Source organism: Lissotriton vulgaris, chromosome 5, assembly GCF_964263255.1.
Source record: "Lissotriton vulgaris chromosome 5, aLisVul1.2, whole genome shotgun sequence".
Lineage (NCBI taxonomy): Eukaryota > Metazoa > Chordata > Amphibia > Caudata > Salamandridae > Lissotriton > Lissotriton vulgaris.
In genome coordinates this window covers 1,599,652,873-1,599,677,681 of record NC_141693.1, presented here as the reverse complement: position 1 = coordinate 1,599,677,681, position 24,809 = coordinate 1,599,652,873, and the positions used below count along the sequence as shown (strand labels likewise).

The 24,809-nt window shown below is 45.1% G+C and overlaps 1 protein-coding gene across 3 annotated transcripts in view; it reads right to left on the bottom strand.

The window, feature by feature from the left end:
- GMPR2 (guanosine monophosphate reductase 2) overlaps positions 1-24,809 on the bottom strand; it is a 320,471-nt gene that overhangs the window by 4,331 nt on the left and 291,331 nt on the right. The window lies entirely within an intron of this gene.

Here is a 24,809-nt window from a genome sequence, read left to right as displayed (position 1 = left end):
ATGTCCTACATAACCATGCTTTCTGGACAACTCCATGATTCATGTATTTTACTTTGTTTTATTTTTGCATTTATCGTATTGACAATGTTCAAATATTCTCAGCTTTACATTATATTGTGTTCATTGTATTTGTCATACAGTTTGCATTCAACTGCTAAGTATATTTTGTTTCACTCAGTCCTTTTTATTTATCCTCTATGAGAACTCATTTTACATACATCCGATTTTCCCTAGCCTAGGACGTGTTAGCACCGCCCTATGACACTCCCGTGAACTCGATCACGTGATCGGAGCTTTACTTTCACTTTTCAGACCTCGCGTCTTAGTATAACACTTAGTGTTTAGGATTTATACGTTCAAATTCAGAACGTGTCCCCAATCATATATTTTATATAAAAAATGTTTCGGTTATATTTATTTTTCCGCAAGTTCTGTTCACTTCCGCAATCTCATGAGCACGTGACCCCGTCACTACACCACACTACAAAACTGCACCCGATAGGCTATCTCAGCACCCGCTCGCTTCCGCGTTCGGAACCGTTGACTGAGAGTCCTGCGACTGTTACTAAACCGTAAGTTACCACGCAGTTCGTCCTTTTTACAGTTTCCCGTTGAGCTTTGTGTCCATTAGGTAAAACCTGCCACTTCCACTGTCATCTCTTCTTCTCCACCCACGCTCCTTTAGATTACACGAAATCTGTTTTTTCAAATTATTGGAATAATGACTAATGCTATGTAATTCCATACAGTTTATGAAGATGCTTGTAATGAATCACAATGTTTTGCTTGAACCGCACGATTTTCTTCTTTGAATGCTAAGGTCTTGTATGTTTCTCGTTTGTCACAGGCCCCTGACGAAGGGTTTTCCTTGACAACCCGAAATACATTGGGCATAATGTAAAGTCGCAAATCACTATTGTTTACAAATGAACTTCGTATTGGAAATGACTACAAATTCTAAAAAGAATGCTTCATGAATAAAAATAACAACTATGATCATGAAAATGTGTGAAAACTTTTCCTTTGAAACACGCAACTAAAACAATTTAATGAAAGATAAAACCAATTGTGGTACTAGTTGAAAGTGCGCGTCCTTTGTGTTCAGGAGACCACACTCTACCTACATACTATTAAGGCACTGACCGACACAGTGCAACAAGGACTGCGCCGACACAAAAATTGAATACCTTTTTTCAAGTAAAGGGCGCACGAAGATACCAGCTAATTATAGAGGCTAGTACTTGCACCATCCTCTACAGCTCCTCACTTCTATAACACGCACACGATTCCTCACAAACACAGCTCCAACACTATGGCCTCAGCATCCCCCAGAGTCGGCTTAATCCTTTCTCTAGAAACCCCCACAGTGGCAGGGCTCGCACCTAATGTCATTCAGAACAACACCTGGACTTCCAGCTCCTCTGCACCCGGCGTTCAGACGCCAGCCTCACGGCCCAAAGCCCCTGAAGGTCATTATCTCGGTGCGCAGGGGCTCACCTGCAGCTGCCCACAGACCTGCGCTTAAACCACCCATCTCCTTAACGAGAAGCGCGTTTGCACCACCTGCTGGGGATCACAGAATGTGTACATCATTCCACGTTGTCGTGTGAGTCACTGACCGCCAGCAAACCTGTAACGGATATAAGCTCATGCAAAGCCTATTCCATTTTTTCTCTCAAACTTAAGATCACTCAGTGGCTTGTAGGACTCCGTAAGCGTCGCTCTGACACCACCCACACATTGTACCCCATGCCTCACTACACCGCAGATCAGTACTTGGAGCACCCTAGAGGCCTTGTCCCCAGCCACCCGCCCATGTGGGTTTCCAGAATGACTAGGGTGCGCCTGAGCTTGCCACCGTGGAGAAGCACAGGACTCCGCACTGAGCTGGTCTAAGACCTTTATTTAGACTGAGGTTCAGGTGTGAGGCACATCCATGCCCGGTGACTAAAACCAGGCTCACCGACCATACTCCCAGCTATGTATGTTTGTATAGTGCAAACCTAGTGAAAAGGAGCAGAGCGCTGTACAGGTCAGAGGCAGGCATATGGTCGACAAGTGATAGAAGGGGTCGATGGATTCTGGGAGCAGAGGTGTACTGTTACTGCATTTTGATGTAACGTCTTTAAAGAGGTGTCTTCAGCGTTGGAGTGATCCTGATGGATACACAGATGTTACAGATCCTGAGTGCACAGGTGGACAACTGCTGCTTTTTTTTATTTGAACATTTCTTAGTCCCTAGTCTGAAAGTGTCCTGGCAGTGGATGTGCCGAGAACTATCAGAGATGGTGAGTTTTGTCTGAAAGAATAACATTGTTGCTGTTCATAATGGCTTTCTAAATGGTGCAGCTGGTTTTGAGGGTGGTGTGGGCTGGCAAGGGGAGCCAATTAAGTTTCATCAGGTTGGGGGTGATGGGATCATCTTTATTCAGGCCATGGATCACACATGCTGCAGCATGTAGGATACACAGCAGATCCAATGTGGTTTCTGGGAGACCACGGTATATGGTGTTCTCACCATCCAGGTACAAGAGTGTTGGATCATGAACAATAGTTCTAAAGTCGCCTTGTGGAAGAAACGGTTTTACTTTCTTTAAAAGAAAGCTGGTACCAGGCTCTGTGTTCCTTGAGGGTGAGGTTGGGCTTCACATTGGGTGAAGTTACAGTTGTGTATCCTCTTCATATTGGTGAATTCTGATACTGTTATCTGTGAGTAGACTAAAGAAAGGAAGAGGGCCCTGGGAGGAAATAAAATGGAGTAAGGTGAAGGCAGGGGAATGAGCTACAAACTGAAGAACAAAAAAACACCAATCCTATTTATTTACATTTGTGATTCAACAGACCTAACGGGGATCCCTTGCTCTTGGAGCACCTAATAACCAATAGCCCTTTCTAAGTTTCCAGTTTTTCCCTAAATATTAAAGAAAGGGAATCGTGTGCACACTGAGTAGCACCCACCGTCACGGTGCCTATTCCCTAGGGAATTCAAACTTAATTTTTACAACAGCAAAGGTGCACCACAAACAATAGTGAGTCAAGGTAGATTTTACAAAAAGTCGCAGGCGATTTTCTTTTTTGGATTTCCAATCTTTATTCAACAAAATGGAGTACCACACAGCCGACGCGTTTCGTCCCTCGCAGGGGACTTCTTCAGGGCTTGTTATAGTTGATATTGACCTCACAGTATGGAGACCTGATGTTCTGAAAGTCGGTTTTCCTTTGACCTCAAATGTCTAGATGTGTCTTAATGTTTTATATTTAGCCAGGTCAATTATTCAGGGAAATCTCTTGTCTCGGAGAGAGGTCAAAGATAACTTGTAGCACCAAAACTGGAGAGAGATCGAAATATGTCGGTCTCTTCTCCACATAAATCAGGTCCGTGGTAGTTAAAGATGCTTTTAAGAAGAACGCAAAGACGTAGTATGTCACCAGACACGGGCTAATTCAAAATTGTGTATTCAAAAAACAGTCTTAGTAGGACTGTTCTATGAATATCCGAGGCAATCTTCGTCCAAAAACCGTAATAAGTCCTTCTTTCAGAGCCAACAGCGTGCATCCTGGAGAGATACCTCTGACATTTCTAGACTACTTTTTTGACTAGTTGTCAACTCTTTTTTGAGCCTTGTTCCCAGTGTGCTAGGAAGACGTCTTCCAACAAACCTCAGGGTTAAAACCGTATGAAGAATGACACAACTAGACAGATGTCTATCTCTGATCCACACTTGGTTTGCCTGGGGTCGTGCCACGACCCCAAGGCCTGCACTGACTAAAAGTCCATGCATTCAAAGGCGATTCACTAGTGGGTGATGTAGCTCTTGGTGGCAAGGCAGAAGAAGGCTCCTAGCCGGCCCTGAACCGAGGGACATCCCTGGTCAGTTCTCAGAGCCAAACCTGCAGACGATCATCCTCTTGCTCCAAGTTGTCGCCATCAAAGGCGGTTAAGTTCAAGAAGCACATGAAGAAATCAAAGCATTTTTTGACTTCTCCTAGCAAGCGCCACACTTCTAGGTCTCGTTTCCACACTCCACTTGCGGAGCTTGAGGCTAGGTATGCTACAGGCTTCCCCAGACAAAGAGCAACTCCATCAACTCAGATTTGTAGAGAGCAGCTATCACCCAAAAGCAGATCCAGGACATCTCCAATTTCATGCTCTCCATCTTTATCACAAAGGATGCCCACACCCAGACTACTATCCAGGTCAACCCCAGCTCCGGCTGCTGAAGAACCTGAACCTCTTTAATGGGTCCTCAGTGGAGCACACCAATATCAATAGTGGCAGGATGAGGCACGCAATAACCTCTTACTTGTGGGTGCTTCAAATTGTGCAGAGGGATTATGCCCTTCCATTCCCGGAAACCCCATCACCACTATCCCCGGATAGTTGATGGAGGACCTTCTCTTGTTGCTCCGACAGGAAGTGCAGCTATGCTGGTTAAAGGAGCCAGGAAGAGAGTGCCAGCATCAGAAGTAGGGCATGGTTGCTATTCTCGTAATTTCTGAGGCCAAAAAAAGGCTGAGGCTTCTGTACTAACCTACATCTTCTCCCTTAAGGCCATTCTACAGAAAGAGACATTAATGATGCTCACTTTGGCTCAGGTTGTCTGCCTTGGATCACAGAGACAGTATTGTAGAGTTGGGCCTCTAGGACGCATATTTTCACCTCCCCGTCCTGCAGACCCATAGACTGTGGCCTATGGAGTTACACCTCCATACACCAGCTTCTACCCCGACAAACTGGTTCTTCAGACTTGTGCCTCCTATCTACTGAAAGTGGCGATTCCTTTCCATGTGAGCTAAAGCATCATGCTATCAACATTTTTTTCCCTTGCCTCAACATTTTAATGAAGAGGAGAGACTCCATTGTTTGGACCCAAAAAGAACCCTCTCTGTTTCCATTGATCGCACCAAAGAACACAAGGTAGACTATCAGCTCTCCATTGGGTTCCCTGGAGCAAAAAAAGCCAAGGCAGTGCAGAAACGGACCATCATTTGATGGACTGTACTCTGTATCGAAATCTGCGACAAACTAGCGAAGAAGCAGCCCTTTGAGGACTTGCAGGCCCATTCCACCAGGGTCAAGGTTGCTAGTACCGCATTAGTAAACAGGTTATCTTTCATGGACATCTGCCAAGCAGCCATGTGGGTGACACTCCACATGTTCAAAAGCACTACTGCTTAGACAGTTAGGTCTGGCGAGATGGGCATTTTAATTGTTCGGTCCACAAGGACTTACTGGTTTGAGCCTGTTTGCAGACTCACCTTCAGGGAGGTATTTCTTGAGTATCTTATTCTAAAGTGAGGAATCTGAAGTTAGAAGTCTCTATCAGAACAAGTCACATACCTTGAGTAATTTTTTTTCTGGTAGAGACAGCTGTCTAACCGCAGATTCCTCAACAACCCTACCAGCTTGTAAACTACATCTCCACACTGGTCACACACTGTTCAGTCGTGGCTCTGTGTTTTTGGCTCGGAAATAGTCACAAAATAAACTGATGTCAGTGTGCCGAGATGCTGCCTAAGTAGTCACTGTGCACGTCACTTCCAATGCAGACAACATCACAGTGGGCATGAATATTTTCAGTTCCCTGTGCTCCCTTTAGGCCACCCCAGTGCACCAGAGGTGTTCTCAAATTTGATGGCAGTGGTAGTGACTCACCAGCGAGGTCAGGGGTTCCAGTCTTCCACTACCTCGATGACAGGCTGTTGTTGGATTCGCCCCTAGCAGTCATCACCCACCTCCAGACTACAGCAAACATCCTGCATTCACTGGTGATTACTATCAACATGTCAAAGTCATACCTGACTGCTTCTCAGACATTCCCTTTCATTGGAGCCATTCTGGAGTTGATGCAGTTTGGCACCTTTTCCCCAGAGTGGGTATCCAGGACATTTTGGCTATGATCCCGATGTTGCAGCCTCAGTACTGGATTTCCGAGAGGCTTCAGGAATTTATAGCCCCTACATCCTGATGGTGAAGCAGGCATATGTGAGCTTATCAGTGGGATCTGAAGTCCCAAAGGGCTCCACATCAGGGGAATCTTTCGGATCTGGTCCAGATTTTGGAGGAGACAGAAAAAAGTCTGAAGTGGTGGTTGTTTGAATGGTGACTGAGTCAACGCCAAACCCCTCTCCCACCCCGAAGTGACGGTGGTGAAAGATGCATCACAACTGGGATGGTGAGGCTAATAAGGAAGATGGAGATCAGAGGACTCTGGTCTCCAGCGGAAAAAATGCTCCACATAAACATTTTGGAGCTGCACACCATTTGCTTGGCGTGAAAGGCTTTCCTCATCAATCAAGGTAAAGCTGCTTCAGGGGTACACAGAAAACACTAACACCATGTGGTAATACAAAAAGCAGAGTGGGGTTGTGGAACCTATGCTAGGAGGCTCTGCGCCTCTGGACTTGGCTGGACCGCCAGGACATCCTCCTGGACGTTCAGCAACTGGCAGGATCTCTAAATACAAGGCTAAACAAACTCAGCCGTTGATGCTTTGCAGATCCCAAATGGAGTTTACATCCGAAGGCAGGAAGGGTCTTCTCTGCGAATGAGAAGAACCTTGGCTCAATCTATTCGCCACCACTGAGCATGTGCTTCTATGCAGTGGAGTTTCTAAAGTGGCTCTCGCATGAAAATGCGCTTCGATTAGACTGGCACCTTCTCTAAGCGTTTCTGCCAATACCACTCCTGCCACGGGTTCTCAAGAAGATCAGGACTGACTGGGCCCAAGTCATCCTGGTGGTTCTGGACTAGGGACAAGGGTTTGGTATATCTAACTCCTGAACATGAGCACCTGTCCTCCGAGCAGACTGACCTTTCGGGAGGACCTCTTGTTGCAGCAACAGGGAATGGTTCTTCATCCAAACCTGTGCATGCTCCACCTTGTGTGGAGAGTGAGCGGCAATAGTCGAATGCTTTGATCTGCAATGACATCCAGCATGGCATCCCTCAACAAAAACTGTATATACCTGCCATTGGGACAACGTTGTGGCTTGGTGTTCCTCCTGTAACGTTTATCCTCTTTCTGCCTCCTTGCCGGAGGTGCTGGTGTTTGTGCAATTAGCCCGGCACGGTCTTGCCTTGGGCACAGTTGAAGGTTATCTTTCTGCCATCCCTGCTTTTTTTACGCCTACCGGGATCAGCCCTCACTGTTCAAGTCATCTGTTGTGATGTTTTCTTAAGGACATGCAACATTTGTTCCCTCTTTCCCCTTTTGTCACGCCCCAATCGGACAGAAATCTGGTTCTTATGTTCCTTATACGTTCCACATTCAAGCCCCTGCAGATCTGTTCTCTGCAGCTACTGACCCTTAAGACCGGATTCTTCATGGTCATTACCTCTTCAGGTGGGTCAATGAGCTTCAAGCTCTTTTAGTTACACCTCCATACACCAGCTTCTACCCCGACAAACTGGTTCTTCAGACTTGTGCCTCCTATCTACTGAAAGTGGCGATTCCTTTCCATGTGAGCTAAAGCATCATGCTATCAACATTTTTTTCCCTTGCCTCAACATTTTAATGAAGAGGAGAGACTCCATTGTTTGGACCCAAAAAGAACCCTCTCTGTTTCCATTGATCGCACCAAAGAACACAAGGTAGACTATCAGCTCTCCATTGGGTTCCCTGGAGCAAAAAAAGCCAAGGCAGTGCAGAAACGGACCATCATTTGATGGACTGTACTCTGTATCGAAATCTGCGACAAACTAGCGAAGAAGCAGCCCTTTGAGGACTTGCAGGCCCATTCCACCAGGGTCAAGGTTGCTAGTACCGCATTAGTAAACAGGTTATCTTTCATGGACATCTGCCAAGCAGCCATGTGGGTGACACTCCACATGTTCAAAAGCACTACTGCTTAGACAGTTAGGTCTGGCGAGATGGGCATTTTAATTGTTCGGTCCACAAGGACTTACTGGTTTGAGCCTGTTTGCAGACTCACCTTCAGGGAGGTATTTCTTGAGTATCTTATTCTAAAGTGAGGAATCTGAAGTTAGAAGTCTCTATCAGAACAAGTCACATACCTTGAGTAATTTTTTTTCTGGTAGAGACAGCTGTCTAACCGCAGATTCCTCAACAACCCTACCAGCTTGTAAACTACATCTCCACACTGGTCACACACTGTTCAGTCGTGGCTCTGTGTTTTTGGCTCGGAAATAGTCACAAAATAAACTGATGTCAGTGTGCCGAGATGCTGCCTAAGTAGTCACTGTGCACGTCACTTCCAATGCAGACAACATCAATTCGGGTACTGCTAAAGATTTTCGAGATCCAGTCTGAGGCCTGGGTAATATTCTAAGGTGAGGAATCTGTGGTTAGATAGTCTCTCTACCAGAAAATAGTGTTACCGAAGGTAAGTTCTTACCATTTAGTGATAGTCAGTGATGGGAAGCCCCATCATTGTACTGTGGATGTTCACATCCACACATAACCCCCCCAACACACAACCCCCTCCCGGTTTCATCACCTGTCTACCCACCATTAACAAGGGTTCCTGCAGGGAGAGAAGGCCCACTCATTCACCACAAGTAGTTGTCATCCAGTAGTGCCACTGAAGGTCAGGTAATTCTATTCAGCCCTTGTATGGGCTTCTTAGTCAGGGTTTGCAGTTGAATGCCTGGGGCCCCTCCGTCCCACAGCTGAGATCGAGTCACTTTCACTCTGAAAAAATTAATCTGGAAGTTCATATGTTTTCTGAAGCATGTAAAGGTATCTGGGCAGTGCTATCATTTTGTACAGTGACGTCCTCGTTCCTCACCGGAAGAACCCAAAGAGTCCGCCTCCCACCATTCAAGTCCGAGGCCTCTGAAATCATCTGCGGCGTACCTCAAGGATCCTCACTCAGTCCCACCCTCTTCAACGTATACATGAGCCCCCTCGCGGCCATCGCCCGCCAACACAACCTCAACATCATCTCTTACGCGGATGACACTCAACTGATCCTTTCTCTCACCAAGGACCCCAGCACCGCCAAAACTAACTTACACGAAGGAATGAAAGAAGTCGCCGAATGGATGAAACAAAGCCGTCTGAAACTGAACTCAGACAAAACAGAAGTGCTCATCTTAGGTACATCCCCCTCTGCATGGGACGACTCCTGGTGGCCGGAAGCCCTCGGAAAAGCACCCATCCCGACAGACCACGCACGGAACCTTGGCGTCATCCTGGATTCTTCACTCTCAATGAACAGACAAGTCAGCGCCGTATCCTCTTCCTGCTTTAACATTCTTCGCATGCTCAGAAAAACATTTCGCTGGATCCCCACCGAAACAAGGAAAACAGTCACCCACGCTCTAGTCACGAGCCGACTAGACTACGGAAACACCCTCTACGCAGGTACCACCGCTAAACTCCAGAAGAAACTACAACGAATCCAAAACGCCTCAGCCAGGCTCATATTAGACATCCCACGCAATGAACACATCTCTGGTCACCTTAAAGACCTCCACTGGCTACCCGTCAATAAGAGGATCACTTTTCGACTGCTTACCCACGCACACAAATCACTCTACGACATCGGACCAGATTGCCTCAACTCTCGACTGTCCTTCTACACCCCCTCCCGCCAACTTCGCTCTTCCAGCCAAGCCTTCGCCACTGTACCTCGCATCAACAAGACCACCATGGGAGGCAGATCCTTTTCATACCTGGCTGCCAAAACATGGAACTCACTCCCCGCCTACCTTCGCCTCACCCAGAATCACCTAGCGTTCAGAAAGCAGCTTAAAACGTGGATATTTGACAAATAATCCTCCTCCCCTTCCTAAGCGCCTTGAAACCCTCTGGGTATGTAGTGCGCTATACAAATTTTATGACTTGACTTGACTTGGTAGTTTCCTCTAGTGCCCCAGCGCTGAACAGAATACCATATTTTTAAACTAACCAACCAACCAACTCAATTAGGATAAAAATAGCCCCCTAGCTTTGTATGATTCAGTTTTAAATTACAAAAGGCAAAAGTTCCTGTATCTATCCTGTGATAACCAGTGTTGCTTTTACCCTCAAACCCCTTCCAGCATCCCCTACCAGCAAATAAACAAGCTCACATCCTTTAAAGAGATCAAAGTAAGGGATTTCATGGTTAGTAGAAGCATTTTACTACACCATCACTAGCTTGCAGGTTACCTACAAGGTTGATACAGCATACAGACTATAAGTAAGAATCACCATAAATGTAAGCAACCCTAAATTGAATGATATTAAAATAACCCTAACATTAATCGTCTTCTAATTAAATGGAAAAAAAATGTGTACCTTTATTCAAATCTGAATGCTCATGCTTAGGGGCAAACCTCATTAGAAAAAAACACAACCAATATCAATCACAGAACAGCTCCATAGCAATGTTGTAATAGGTCACATGACCTGCACTGACTCCCAGCCAAAGACTACCTGCTTCCTCCTCTCCAGACACAGCATCTGAAATGAATGTCTCCAATGCACTCCCACATCTTCAGACAGCATCAGTTTTGACCGAGAAATTAGCACAAAGTCTTAGGTTGCATGACCTCAGTTGTTTGTAAGGCCAACACTGTCTGGGCAGGCCTCTTCAAAGTTAAACACCTGTCATGCTTTCTTTATATGGACTTATATAGGATGCATAAACAAGCATTTGCAATGCATTAGGTCTTGCATTACAGAGAGTTTGAGCTATTGGCGTTGTATTATTATTTACAACGCAAATAGTTCAAACGTTTAGTAATGCAAGACCTATTAAAGTGCAAATGACAGCACCCCATGCCGCGCTTTCACTTTAATGGCAGCCGGGCACCTTTCTTTAGCTAGGGCTTGTTTAAAGAAAGAGGCGCTACCGCCAATAAAGTGAAAGCTTCATTGAATGGGAGCAATGGCTGTACCACTGAAGGAGAGTGCAATACCCCAGTCAGAATGTTAGGCCTGCCCACCGCAGTGGGCAATTGCAGATCCAAAAGGTCAGCAGCCTTCCTTATAACTGTGTAATATGGGGCCAGGTCTTGAGAAGGCAAAGCCTTGGGAGAAGAGAGCTCCCGCTCCAGAGAAGTGTCCAATCCACTGGCCTCCTGAAGACCCACAAAGTCATCCACAGACTCAAGAATTTCTCCCTCCTCAGCCTGCTCCCGGAAATCCTCCTCTTCCAGAACCCTCTATGCCTCCCTCCTGGATCACATCTTTGGAATCGGCGTCAGAAACATCGGAGCAAGCGTCGATGGAGGTCCCTCAGTAGCTGTCAGCGGAGTCTCACAAAGTCGAGAAGGCGCTGGCCCAGAGCCCGATGGTGCTGGAGAAACCCGAGACGGGATTGGCGTCGACCGAGGCCATGATTGGGTCATCGGCTTGAAAGGCACGAATGGTGCCTGGGCATAATGCTGGGGAATGCCCAAATTATAGGAAAGCGGTCCCACTAGGCAAGTCGACGCGCCGGATGGGTTAGCTACCCTGGCAAACATGGCAAACATCGCATTAAGAAAATGCAACGGATCCGCACCTGGAACCGGAAAAGGTGGGTATGGATCTGGAGCAGCCTGGTCTGGTTCAGTCCAAGGCAGGTTCTGGCTGTGGCGCCGGAGCCGAAATAGGCAAATGAACTGGAGTCACCTGCGGAGAAGGAGAGGGGAAGACGAAATGTCATCTTTTCTATGATGCCATTGGACTGGTGAAGCAAACCTCGATTACTGGCCCTTCGAAGAACGACGCCCGGACCCATGACGCCGCTTCTTCTTGTATTTTTTTAATGACCTGGAGGTGTGCGGGGTCCGCAACTTTGACCTGGTCCTCTCTTTTCCTTCTTCGCCTGGGCCATCAATAGCTTTGCATCCCTTTCCGTAAGAGCCTTCGGATTAATCCATTGGAAAAATGAGCATTCCTCGACATCATGATCAGACAGTCGCCAAAGGCAATCTTCGTGGGTGTCTGTTGTGATGGACATATGACCCCCACATTACCTACAAGGTTTTACTTTACTTTTTAGGTCGAGCCTAGAGTCAGCGCGCATGCGCTGCTCTGCATGCTGTATTGCAGTATGTACTTCTAGCCCCGCCAGCTCTCTGCCCATATTGGTCATTGGCTTGTGTCATTGTCCTTTGTAAATGCTTGCTTCTGATTGGTTAATAGGCTTGTTAGTCCCTCCTTAGTAGTACCGCCTTGTCTTCATTTGTACCCTCCCATGAGGACTGGCCCTTTTACTTCGATTGGTACAGGTATGCTTTAATTAGAGCTTGGGAGCACGATTTTCTTAATTAGTTTTCTTCTGCCTGCTGTTGCACACAGGACACGCACGCTCTCTCTCTCTCACCGCTTTTTAAAAATGTAACCGGCACGGCCGCCTCAGATGGGATAATAGCAGACGTGCTTTTCTTTTACCTGAACATGCGTGTGCTTGTTTTTTTTTTTTATAGTGGATCGTCAGCTGTCCAATGACGTCACCACGGTCTACGACTTTAAACATATAATTGCTCATATTTCAAGCAGCTGTGTACTGTTTTGCTTGGGTAGTTTATGATGCTCACTAGGAGCAGCTTGTGGTACTGCACCTAGACATTGAGTGCTGGTGCCTTACTCACTAGTGACCTATAGGAGCAGCTTACGGTTCTGCACCTAGACATGCAGTGCTGGTGCCTTGCTTACTAGGGACCTCTAGGAGCAGCTTGTGGTACTGCACTGAGACATACAATGCTGGTTCCGGTCTCACTGCACAAGCATTTCCAAATCATTAGATCTAACATTAATGAAAGTATGAGCTATTGGTCTTGCATTATTTGCAAAGCCAATACCTCAAACTGTCAGTAATGCGAGACCTATTGCATTGCAAATGCTTGTTCTGTGTAGCCATTGCACTGATACAACTACAGATTGACTGTAACCATGTTAACCTATAAAGAAATGGAGCGTCCTAGAATCTTATGCGTCGACAGTGCGGAAAAAAGGGAACTGATGTCAGCACGCCGACAAGGTCTTCTTAGGACTCCGATGACGTCACGCTGAGTACTATGATGCCCAGGCACGCAACACCCATTGGGCTCACCGGGCTTCAGGCCCCCCCCCCCCCGTCGCCTCCTCTGCCCTGGCTAAGATTACACGCACTGAAATGGTGCAAGAAGGCTGCGCATCCAATCGGAGAATGATTTTTGTAATGCTTTCTGAGAGGCCCAGCAGCCCGAGCCAGACCGCCAGCCTCTGTACTGTTTCAGTGAGTGAACCCCCTGCCCCCACCTCTTGTTTTCCTTTACGGTGGCGCCGCGAGGTGAAATCTAAGAACTTGATCGGTTGTGAGCATGGGGTGTGAAGATGTGCACAGCAGGCAGAAGGTATGGCCAGTTAAGGTGATGCTTTTCCTTTGTAAAGGATTTTATGCTGGCGTCATAGCCCATGGTGTGCTGTCTGTGCACTTGTATAGATGTGTATTCCATACAAGTGCACAGACTGCAAACCCTGGGCTATGACGCCAGCAGAAATTAATTTACAAAGGAAAAGCATCACCTGCACTGGCCATCCCTTTCACTCTGCTGTCTGTGCACTTGGATGGAATTCACATCCAGGGCGCTGCTCACCAGATAAATGGTGAACAGGGCCATGGATCTTTCTATTTTCGCATCCAAGGGCACCAGGGAAGAAGCAGAGGAGCCCCAGGCAAGGAGAATCTAGGGGACATTTGACCCACACCGGTCTACTCTGAGACCTTCGAGGGGCTGGATGCCAGGACACAGTGCTGCTGATCACCCAGCCTCCACAGTATAGTATCAGAGGAGCAGGCAGCAGTTTTTTATTTATGTAAGTTCCAGTAACTTTAATGCATTTTTTAGCACAGCACTACCTACTGCCTGCATGTCTAGGTTACTTTGAAAGTTGTTCTTGACTTACATACATAGAAACGTCAAAGAGGACAGTCCCCTCCAAATATGCAAATGTAGTGTAAGTTTGTAGTATTAATTTATTTTTTGCGGTGGTAGTGGGTAATTTTAGAGTTCAGGGTGGGTGTGGGTTTTAGGGTGCCAGTGAGTAATTTTATGGTTCAGGGTGGGTTACGGATTGGGGTTCCAGGGGGCAATTTTAGGGTTCAGGGTGAGTATGGGTTTTGGGGTGCCAGGGGACATTTTAGGGTTCAGCGTGGGTATGTGTTTTGGTGTGCCAGGGGTAATTTTAGGGTTCAGGGCAGGTGTGGGTTTTGGGGTGTCGGGGGGCAATTTTAGGGTTCAGGGTGGGTATGGGTTATGGGGTGCCGGGGGGAATTTATGGTTCAGCATGGGTATGGGTTTTGGGGTTCCAGGGGTAATTTTAAGGTTTAGGGTAGGTGTGGGTTTTGGGGTGCCATGGGATTAATTTTAGGGATCAGCGTGGGTATGTGTTTTATAGTGCATGGGGTAATTTTAGGGTTTAGGGCAGGTGTGGGTTTTGGGATGTCAGGGGGCTATTTTAGGGTTCAGGGTGGGTATGGGTTATGGGGTGCCAGAGGGGAATGTATGGTTCGGTATGGTTTTGGGGTGCCTGGGGTAATTTTAAGGTTCAGGGTGGGTATGGGTTTTGGGGGGCAAGGGGGTAATTTATGGTTCAGCATGGGTATGGTTTCTGGGGTGCCAGGGGTAATTTTAGGGTTCAGGGCTGGTATGGGTTTTAGGGTGTGAGGGGGTTAATTTTAGGGTTCAGCGTGGGTATGTGTTTTGGTGTGCTAGTGGTAATTTTAAGATTCAGGGTGAGTATGGGTTTTGGGGGGCAAAGGTGTACTTTTAGGGATCACTGCGGGTATGGTTTTGGGGTGCCAGGGGTAATTTTAGGGTTCAGGGTGGGTATGGGTTTTGGGGTGCCAGGGGTAATTTTAGCGTTCAGGGTGGGTATGGGTTTTGGGGTGTCAGGGGGGTAATTTCAGAGTTCAGGGTGGTAATGGGTTTTAGGGTGCCAGGAGTAATTTTGGGGTTCGGTATGGGTTTTGGGTTAATTTTAGGGTTCAGGGTAGGTATGGGCTTTGGGGTGCCAGGGGGCAATTTTAGGGTTGGTATGAGTTGAAGGGTTGTAGGGTTTTAAGGAAATGTGGGTGTGTGTATATATATATATATATATATCCCCAACACATCAGAAGCACTGAGAAGGAGGCCACAGGGGGCTTGATAAAGTTCAATTTAATGAATCAAACACTTGCCAACAGTCATTGCGCAAAACTCCAGGCTTCTCAGTCTCATTTGTTTGCCAGACGCGTTTCTGGATACATAAATCCTTTCATCAGTGGCAGATTGCAGAAATGAAAAATCGCGCTGAAACTTTCCAATTTAAAACACCTGCCCATGTGGGTGTGGCACTCCCACTGCCTCATGGTGTTTGTAGTCACTTACTCCCAAGTGGGTGCGCTAGTTCGCTCCTTTAATAAAGCACAAAATAAATTCCAAGTGGATCGATGCACTGTGCTTCTGCTCTGATATACACGTTACTAAAAAAAAGAACCCATTTACAGGGATATATAAACCTATATACATATATATATGTAGCGTTTATACTGTAACATAGTTATATTTTAAAACAAAACTTTCACCACGCATATGCTTTTGTTGTAAAGGCATATGCGTGGTAAGAGTTTGCATTGTAATGGTATTGTGTTGTAACAGCACTTGAGTTGTTGAGTTATTACAACCGCGTTGCAAAGACATGCATTGTGATGGCATGTGTTGTACTGTCATACATTTGTGCGATGCTGAGCACTTATCCATGCATATAGCAGGTTACACCTAGTGGGTGTGTGGTTGGAAGAGTGTAGTCTTTATTTAAGCCTCTGTGAAAAGCATCTCCATGTAGTTCATGATGAATACCAAGGTGCAGTTATTGAGCCATGGGAATCCGTGCTTAGTCGTGTGATTGATGAGGAAGTGTGCAAGATAGGAGACCATTTCTATAATATATTTTATGCTGGCAGCTCTCATTAGCTCTGCAGGTCCCTTTATAATGCTGGTGGTTTATTTCTTGTGTTCTGGATCCTGGCTCCTGCTTATGATGGGGGGGAGCAGTAGATGGTTCAATCTGATCTTATGGATCCGCAAGAGTTAGCAGAACTAATATATGTCATAGTCTGGTAACTTCTTATCTAGTACTACAGACCTGCACATTACGTAATAATCTAAAATTAAATTTAGTTCCGGATTACCTTTCTAAAAATAATAGTTGCACGATTATAGACTTAAATTGCTTGCCCAGTTTGTGATTAATTTTTCAGCCCATAATAGATGCAGACACCTCTCAGTAACTTTAATTTCGGGTGCCAAGAAGTTTCCGCAACCAGGTGCTCTTCGGTTTCAATGAGTTTCAGATTATTGATGAGGCCCAACACACACACTTTTTTAAGCACGTCCAAAGTAGGTTGATTGGCTCTTCGAATGTGAGATTTTCCTGCAGGTAATGCAGTGTATCAAAAATGCATGTCAAGCAGAGCATAATATCCACATTTGGTAAACACACTTTTCAATGAACTCTGTAACCTGCTGGTACATCGGGTAGGTGTGTGTTATACTATCTGCTATCCTTTCATCCATCAATCCGACCATCCATCCTTTCTGATTTCAATTTACTCTGCTAACCTTACACCGATCCTTTTAGCCACCATCTCAGATATCTATTTACTCTACCATCCCTTCACCAACGCATCCATCCTCACATTTAGATTTACTATACTTTCACCCTTGTATCCATCCATTCTGATTTCCTTTTACGCTGCCATAATTTTACCCATTTAATTGAGATTTACCTAACTTACACAAAGGCCACTTTTTGTGGTTTTGCGTGGTTTAGTAACTCCAGAGTAATGAGAGGCAGAGTATTGAGCTGCCTTGAGTTACCTTGCGTTGGGAAGTTGTTCCATGGGTGGAGCTAGGGCATTCCCACACATCTGTCTTTGGATTTTGACACAATCCCACAGTTACTTCGGCCAGTACACCTGGGAATGCTTCCAAATGGTGCGCCGCCTAGGCGTTACAAGGAGAATTATCTTTATTTATCCTTGTTGCTTCCTTTTTCCATGTGAGCTGCATTCAGGTATCCCTTCCTTCACAGAAAAATTCTTGCTCATAACGCAGGCACCGTTGCACCATGATGTCTGCATTGGCACTATGCAGCACCAGTTGAGGGAGACAGCAGAAATGTGTCATATTTTTGTCAATATGGCACATTTCTTCTCTCTGCCTTTGATGCAACACAGCACAACATGTTCCCTTGCCAAGTTGTGGTGCATGAAAGCTTAGTAAATCTGGGCCTAAATATTTGTGAGGCCTGTTCTTTCTGTTGGTAAGCGTACAATGAAAGCATAGAGGGCAGAAGTCTTTGCGTCAACCATTAGAAACTGTAATCTTATAATTATGTATCCAGGTGGTTTTGCATAATTGTTTGGGGCTGATTTGCATTGGACATTTTCATATTATAAGAAATTCCAGCCATTTCATTGAAGTTTTAGACATGTGGTAAGTGTGTGATATCATAATAGTACAGAAAATCAGGCTACTTCTAGCTTGCTTCTTTAAAGAGTTTTAGGATAATTTAGTGAGGTACTGGGTGTTTGTATTTCTTGGCTTTTTAATGTTGGTTTATTGTACAAAATTACAGTATTCTTTCCCCCGTAGTTTTGTAATAATTAAGTGACCTGAGGGCCTTTTTTATATTTCACTAGAGATCGCTATCCGCATACAGCAGGATGCTGAACACCAGAGGCTTTGGACCACAAAATGTTAAGCGGCGAAAGATAGAGGATTTTTTCACTCGTCGGCCAGCTGCTCAAGACCCTTTGACAGCATGTTCTAATTCAGGTGAAGAACCTGCCCTGCCAGCTTCCGGCTACACTCCTGAAGAACATTCAGCATTTCTTCATTCTGAGTCTCCTGCATATACAACCACTGGTATGCCAGCTACTAGTAGTCCATGTTTGGAAAAGTCAAAGAGTTCATCCATCTTAGATATAGGAGTATATATAGATGTTTCAAGACTCAGCACAGTTTCATCATCAATCCCAGATGATTTACGCTACCAACATTTGCACTCTTCTTGGATGCCAGAGACATCATACAAGTTTCCAGTTGTTCAAGAGGGAAATCAAGCACGTCGCTTTCAACATGAATGGTTGAAAACCTATCGCCCATGGCTTGCCTACAGTGCTAAACTTGAGGGGGCCTTATGCAAGATGTGTATACTCTTTGCCCGTAAAGAAGTTGGATGAGGTTCTCATCAAGCTGTGGGGAAATTAGTGCTTCAGCCCATAACAAAATGGAAACCTGCTCAAAGTGATTTTCGTTTCCATGCTTCTTCCTTGTATCACAAAGAGAGTATGACAGCGGCAGCTGACTTCTCGTCTGTTTTTGAAGGCAAGTCTGTTGCTGTTACAACTATGATCGAGAGCAACTGGAAGAAAACTATTTTGGAAAACAGAAAACAACTTGTGCCAATAGTGGAATCAGTACTCCATTGTGCAAAACAAGGTATAGCTCTTCGAGGACACAGAGACCGTGGACAACCTATTACTTCAAAGGAACCCGAAGAGAATGATGGCAATTTCCGTGCTGCTCTGCGCCTACGACTTCAAGCTGGTGATGAAGTTCTGGCATGGCATCTGGCAACATGTCCCTCTAATGCAACTTATACAAGTTGGAAGATTCAGAATGAGATCATCTCTGCTTGCAACATTCTAATGAGAAATAGAGTGGTGGAGCGCGCAAACAATGCAAGATTTTTTGCCATTTTAGCAGATGGAACAACTGACAGTGCCACTATCGAGCAACTTGTTCTAGTATTTCGTTTTATAGAAGGTACATCTGTGTATGAAGAATTCCTTGGTTTCGAAGAGCTTCAGGATGGAACAGGGGTTGAAATTGGAAAGAAAATTCTCACTTCCTTAGAAACATATGCCCTGAATTTAGATCGTATACGTGGGCAAGCATACGATGGTTGTGCTGCAATGAAAAGTTCTGTTAAAGGTGCACAGGCGCTAGTTTTAGAGCGTGTGCCAAAGGCATTTTATGTACATTGTGGAAGTCATTCACTGAATCTTGTGATTGGACATTCATGTGAAATCCGTAAAATCCGTAATTGTCTTTCAACACTTAAAGAAGTGTCTAATTTTGTAAGAGGCTCTGCGAAAAGGATGGCTGTCCTAAAGGCGAAATTTGCTACTTCGCCAGATACAAAAATGAAACTGTTAAGTGGTTTATGTGAGACACAGTGGGTTGAAAGGAATGCATCGGTTGTTCGTTTTGTTGATATGTACCCAGCTGTGGTTGACTCTTTGCTTGAGATCTCGGATTGGCAAGATCACAATGCCTCTTCCAAGGCTGAGCAATTTCTCGCAGCTGTTCAGTCCCATAACTTCATTGTTGCATTACACATCCTGGCATGATTTTCTGGGCTACTGCTTCCTGTTTCAGCTGCACTCCAAAATCCTAATACAGATCTGTTGGAGTGCATAGGACAGATTGAAACAGTCAAGCAGGTGATTCAAGAAAGCAGAGACAAAGCTGAAGAAGCATTTAATGAGATTTTCGTTAAAGCCCAAACCCCAGCAGGGGAACCTCTGACAATGCCACGCCTTACTGGCAGGCAGACACAACGGGCCAATTACAAGACTAGTGATCCTGAAGCTTACTTTAGGATTTCAATATTTTTACCATTTATAGACTATTTATTGTATGAATTGTCAAAGATTCAGCCAGCATGTGAAAAGGGCCTGTACAATGCAGTATCTGGTACCAAGATTTGTCACCCAAGAGTCTTTTAAAAATTTGAAGGATGCTCTTGACATATATGAGGACGATTTACCTGGTACACGTGAGGATCTTAAAAATGAATATGACATGTGGGTAATGACATGGCTGAAGGTACCTATTGAAGAAAGGCCAGGGAATATAATGGATACCTTAACTCATGCTCACATCGACTTCTATCCCAACATATACTGCCTGCTAAAATTATTTGCCACTTTGCCAGTGACAACCGCATCCCCAGAAAGGTGCTTCAGTTGTCTTCGCAGACTGAAAACCTATCTTCGGTCAACAATGGGGCAAGAACGACTCTCTGGACTTGCAATGATAAACATTTCACGTGCACATTGTCCTCCTATAGAAGCAATTGTTAATGAACTGGCGAAAAAGGGTCGTCGCCTTGAAATGGCATTGTGAAAATTGGTTATAATGTGTTCCTAAAGTGCTTTGTAGTAAAATATATTAAACTGGCCTTTTGATTCAGTACATTCTGTTCCTTTTTCATAAGACAATAGCATATAAATGCATCAAATTAACAAAAATGTGGGCTTTAATTGTTGTCCAGTTTCAAATGCAGAATTCACCACATTTTTTTCTCGGCTTGACCTGAGCATTAACCGATCCTGATTATCTGCCATTTTAGCTCCGCCCCATTGATTAACATTAGCCACGCCCCTTCATCTGCCATGTTAGCCCCCCCCCCGAAATTAAGACCTAGTTGCGCCCCTGATGATGCCCTCATCAACATGGGAGAGCTGTGAAAAAAAGCTTCAGTGGAATGCTGGTGCAAGGGTAAATTCAAAAGGTGAGGAATCCACAAGTTGATGTATCCATCAGAAAGTCCCAATTTAATTTACAGCAAGAGATTATCCTCCCAGTAATCTTTCAAAAACCTTCACATGAAACAAATGAATTATGTACTATAGATGTTCACTAGGCGTTAGGAATTTACATTGAAAGGACAAGTTTTTATTGCAAATTCCATTCTCTTGTTAGCTAATTTTGAGTTCAGTGAGAAAGGTACTAAATGTTCAACTGTGTATAAGTAAATGGGTAAAATTTGCTATAAATTCAGTATACAAGGCAACGGGTCAGAAAAGCACCAGTAAAGCATCTAGGGTCACTCAGCGAGGGGCCTGGTAGCTTCCTGTGCAGAAGCCTGGGAGATTAATTTGTCAGAAATTTACCGATCAGCCACTTGCTTCCACAATGCACATTTATTAAACATCAGAGTCTGAATGAATTGTTGAATGTTTCTAATAATCTGGCAGCAGGAGTTAGTCTTGATCCAAATCTCCCTTGTCACATTTCAACATTCCATCCTGCCCACTGTTAAGGCTTTTAACCAAAGCTTGGTAAAATCAGGTTTGATATGAATATGTTCAAAGGGGTTATAGTTTGAGGAGGTAAGACACTATAGAAGGACTAGAAAGGTCCTTTGGTAAACAAAATATACAGGGGATTAGCCTGTCTCAGGTTCACATAGTAGGACAATGGCGAGGAAGATGGACAGGAAGGTAATTAACTTTCTGCTGGTTTGTTGGATTTTGAAAAAGTAGGCAAAAGAAAAGTCTAGTTTATTGTAAAATCTGAGACAACTTTATGCAAGACCATATGAGTTCTCATTCCCCTATGTAATGGAAACATCCTTTGAACAGCAGTCGCTATAATAGAGATCCTGATGAAAGCCACAACACTTTCTAGGTCTTAGGCTGAAACATGTTGATCACTACTCAGTTTGACGACATCTAATGCCTGCAGCTGCACTCCAGGCTATTTGTTTTTAACCCAGCACCGGGTAACAAGAATAATTGCATCAGGCTAACCTTGTAGCTAGTTTTAGTCACCCACTTATCAGCACTGCACGTCTCCCATCACCCCAACTGCTCACATTGGGTTTTAGGAATACCCCTCATACTTGAAAACATCCCTAAGCTCCCCCTCGCAGCAAGGGGGTCGTAGCCTCCATCATGACTAGGCTTCATGATGCGAGGACGATTCCCCATGATGAAGCATTACACCTTTGGTGTGTGAGGGAAACCGTCCTTAAAAGGGACCCCCTCTCTAGACTGTCTGTTCCCACTATTTGATGTGCATTTCATTACATCGACTCGAGGAATCTGTGTGTATTGAGTCTTTAAATTGGGAGTGTGCCCTCATTGGTCCAATATAACTCCTTAGGCCCCCCTTGTTTGTATACGAATATGCCTGGGACTCCAAACATATAATATTGAGGCACTCTGCTTCTATCCCACTGCAACTAGCAGGGATTTACTTTTTTGCAGTCTCTCGGGCTCACTTAGTTTTGGCTTGGCACTGGCTACTCGTCGAGGTCCCTAATCCGATGCTTTGGTGACATGAATTGTTTTAACACAGGTCTCATTGAAATGTTAATAGATAAGTATGAGGGGAGCCAGGTTAATGAAGATATGGGCCCCTTGGAGGGGGATCCTGAGCAATCATCAGCTGGTCATGACTTCATACCTCAGTCGTTATTCTCATGCCTGTCTCAGACAGTCTGAAGCTTAAGATACACCCTGCACTTTTAGATCTAAGCTTGTGTACTCTATCACTGTAGGATAACAACCATCCTCACCCCCTCTTTTTATGTATGTACAACAATTTGGTTTTATAGCTCTCGTGAATGTTATTGTGGCTCAAAATTAACTCCATAAACATAATTTAAAAAAAAATCTATTTGTACTTATCCATATTTATTTTTGGCTGATTACTTTAATGTAGTTATCTGTATTTATTTTGAGATCATTTAAACGTGAAGCTGCAATGGGTATGTTTCCACATTTATTTAACTAATAAAAGTATACTTACGTTTGAATGTCCAGAGGATACTACAAAGTTCCAGTACTATGCAATTATCTGAAAACATTTAGATCGTAGAACAGCTCAAAAATCTGTACATGGTTGTCACTCCCACACGGAGAACTGATAATGGGAGGAGATTTCAATATGACCATGGATGCATCCATAGACAGGAAACCCCCTAGAGAACCTAGTAGTGCAAATCTTAAACTGATAGAGTTCACTGAGGCTCTAGGCCTAATGGACGTATGGAGTACCAGATACCTGATGGAGCAGAAATACACATTCCATTCTGGAGTGCATAATAGCTACTCCAGACTAGATTACATCTTCACATTAGCGACCGGGCGTACAGGGGTGACCGAGATCGCACACCTATCCAGTGGTATATCAGACCACTCTCCATTGCTCATTGCATATACAGCCTCCACCCTGAGACGGCGTAGGCTGTTTCTGCTTCACCCCGGATACCTTAAAAACCACAAAATTGGGAAAGATCTCCTTACAACGACAGAGAACTTCTTTGCAGAAAACCAATACTCAGTCACATCCCGACAAAACTGTGGGAGGCCTATAAAACAGTACTCCAAGGACAAGCTATCTCCCTAGTTGCGGGTCATAAACAGACTCCGCAACAACAAATTGTAAGCCTGGAAAGGAAAGTGTTCCTGGCAGAAGGCGGAATATGTTGCAAACACAGATGAGGACACAACACCTGGGGTACAATTGGCACAACAGGAGTACAAGGCTTACATATGGGAAGAGGCAAAAACTAAGCTCACCAAAACGCAACACACTATATATGAGCTGGGTGACAGGGCGAGCAAATGGGTGGCACAGATCCAATTAGAAGATGTGAGGTTAACGGCGGAGACCCAGCAAATAACTGAGGCTTTAGCAGCACATTACACCCCAACAACCAAGATAGTAGAGGATCTAGAATTTATCAAAGACATAAACATGCCCACACTGGCCCCTACTGCGGCTGAGGCTCTAAAGAAAGACCTAACTCCGGAAGAACTAATGCTGGCAATAAGTGCACTATACACTGGGAAGGCATTGGGGCTAAACAGAATTCCGGTGGAATTCTATAAGAAAGCAGCAACTCAAATCGTACCACACCTATTGAATAAATGCACAGACCGTTTAGAGAAGGGAGCCCTGCCCAGAGATCAGTGCCTGGCTACTATAGTAGCAATTCACAAACCTGGCAAACCACCGCACAAATGTATGTCATATAGGCCGATCTCCTTAATCAATGCCGAAGTGAAAATACTGGCAAAAACACTAGCCATGAGGCTACAGCCACATCTTGCCACAGTGATCCACCCGGATCAGTCCGGGTTTATGCCGAATTGGAACACTTCCCTTAATCTGAGACGGCTGCACATCGTCATCGCGCTCAGATCTACTATAGAGGAAGACGCAGTTATTCTATTACTCGATGCACGAATGGCGTTTGACTTTGTCGATTGGCCCTTATTTGCAGTCCTTCGACACCTGGGATTCAGTCCCAAGTTCTGCGCATGGATCCAGTTTACTCTATTCACAGCCACTGGTGCAGGTTCTGGTGAACGGCCATATATCGACCAACTTCCCATTTGGTAGGTGAACTCGGCAAGGCTGCCCCTTATCGCTACTTCTCTTTGCGCTAGTACTGGAGACTTTGGCCGCCTGGATACATCAGGACCCGGTTATCCGCTGTTTAAAATGGACCATGGGATGGGAAGACAGCATCTTGCTATATGCAGACGATATATTACTATACCTGGCATCCCCAGCGCGTTCGATTAATTGCCTGTTGGACATATGTATATCATATGGGCTGGTCTCGAGCTATACCATAAACTGGGCAAAGTTGCTCCTTTATATGCTCCCAAAGGGGTGCAAAATACAGAAAACAGATAGAGGTTTTAAGCAGGGGCGGCTGGTGACATTTGAAAGTGGTGAGGCATAAACTAATTTGCATATTGCACCGCAGCGAGCGAGCCCGAACCACCTTGCATCCATCCATACATCATTCATGCATCCACCCACCCACCCATCCTGCATCCATACATCATTCATTCATGCATCCACCCATCATCCATGCATCCATCCATACATACATCATTCATGCATCCACCCATCCATCCACCCATCCTGCATCCATACATCATTCATTCATGCATCCACCCACCCACCCATCCATCCATCCATCCACCCACCCATCCATCCAACCTGCATCCATCATTCATGCATCCATCCACCCATCATGCATGCATCCATCCATGCAGCCCCTCTCCCTGTTCAATTTCCTTTGCTG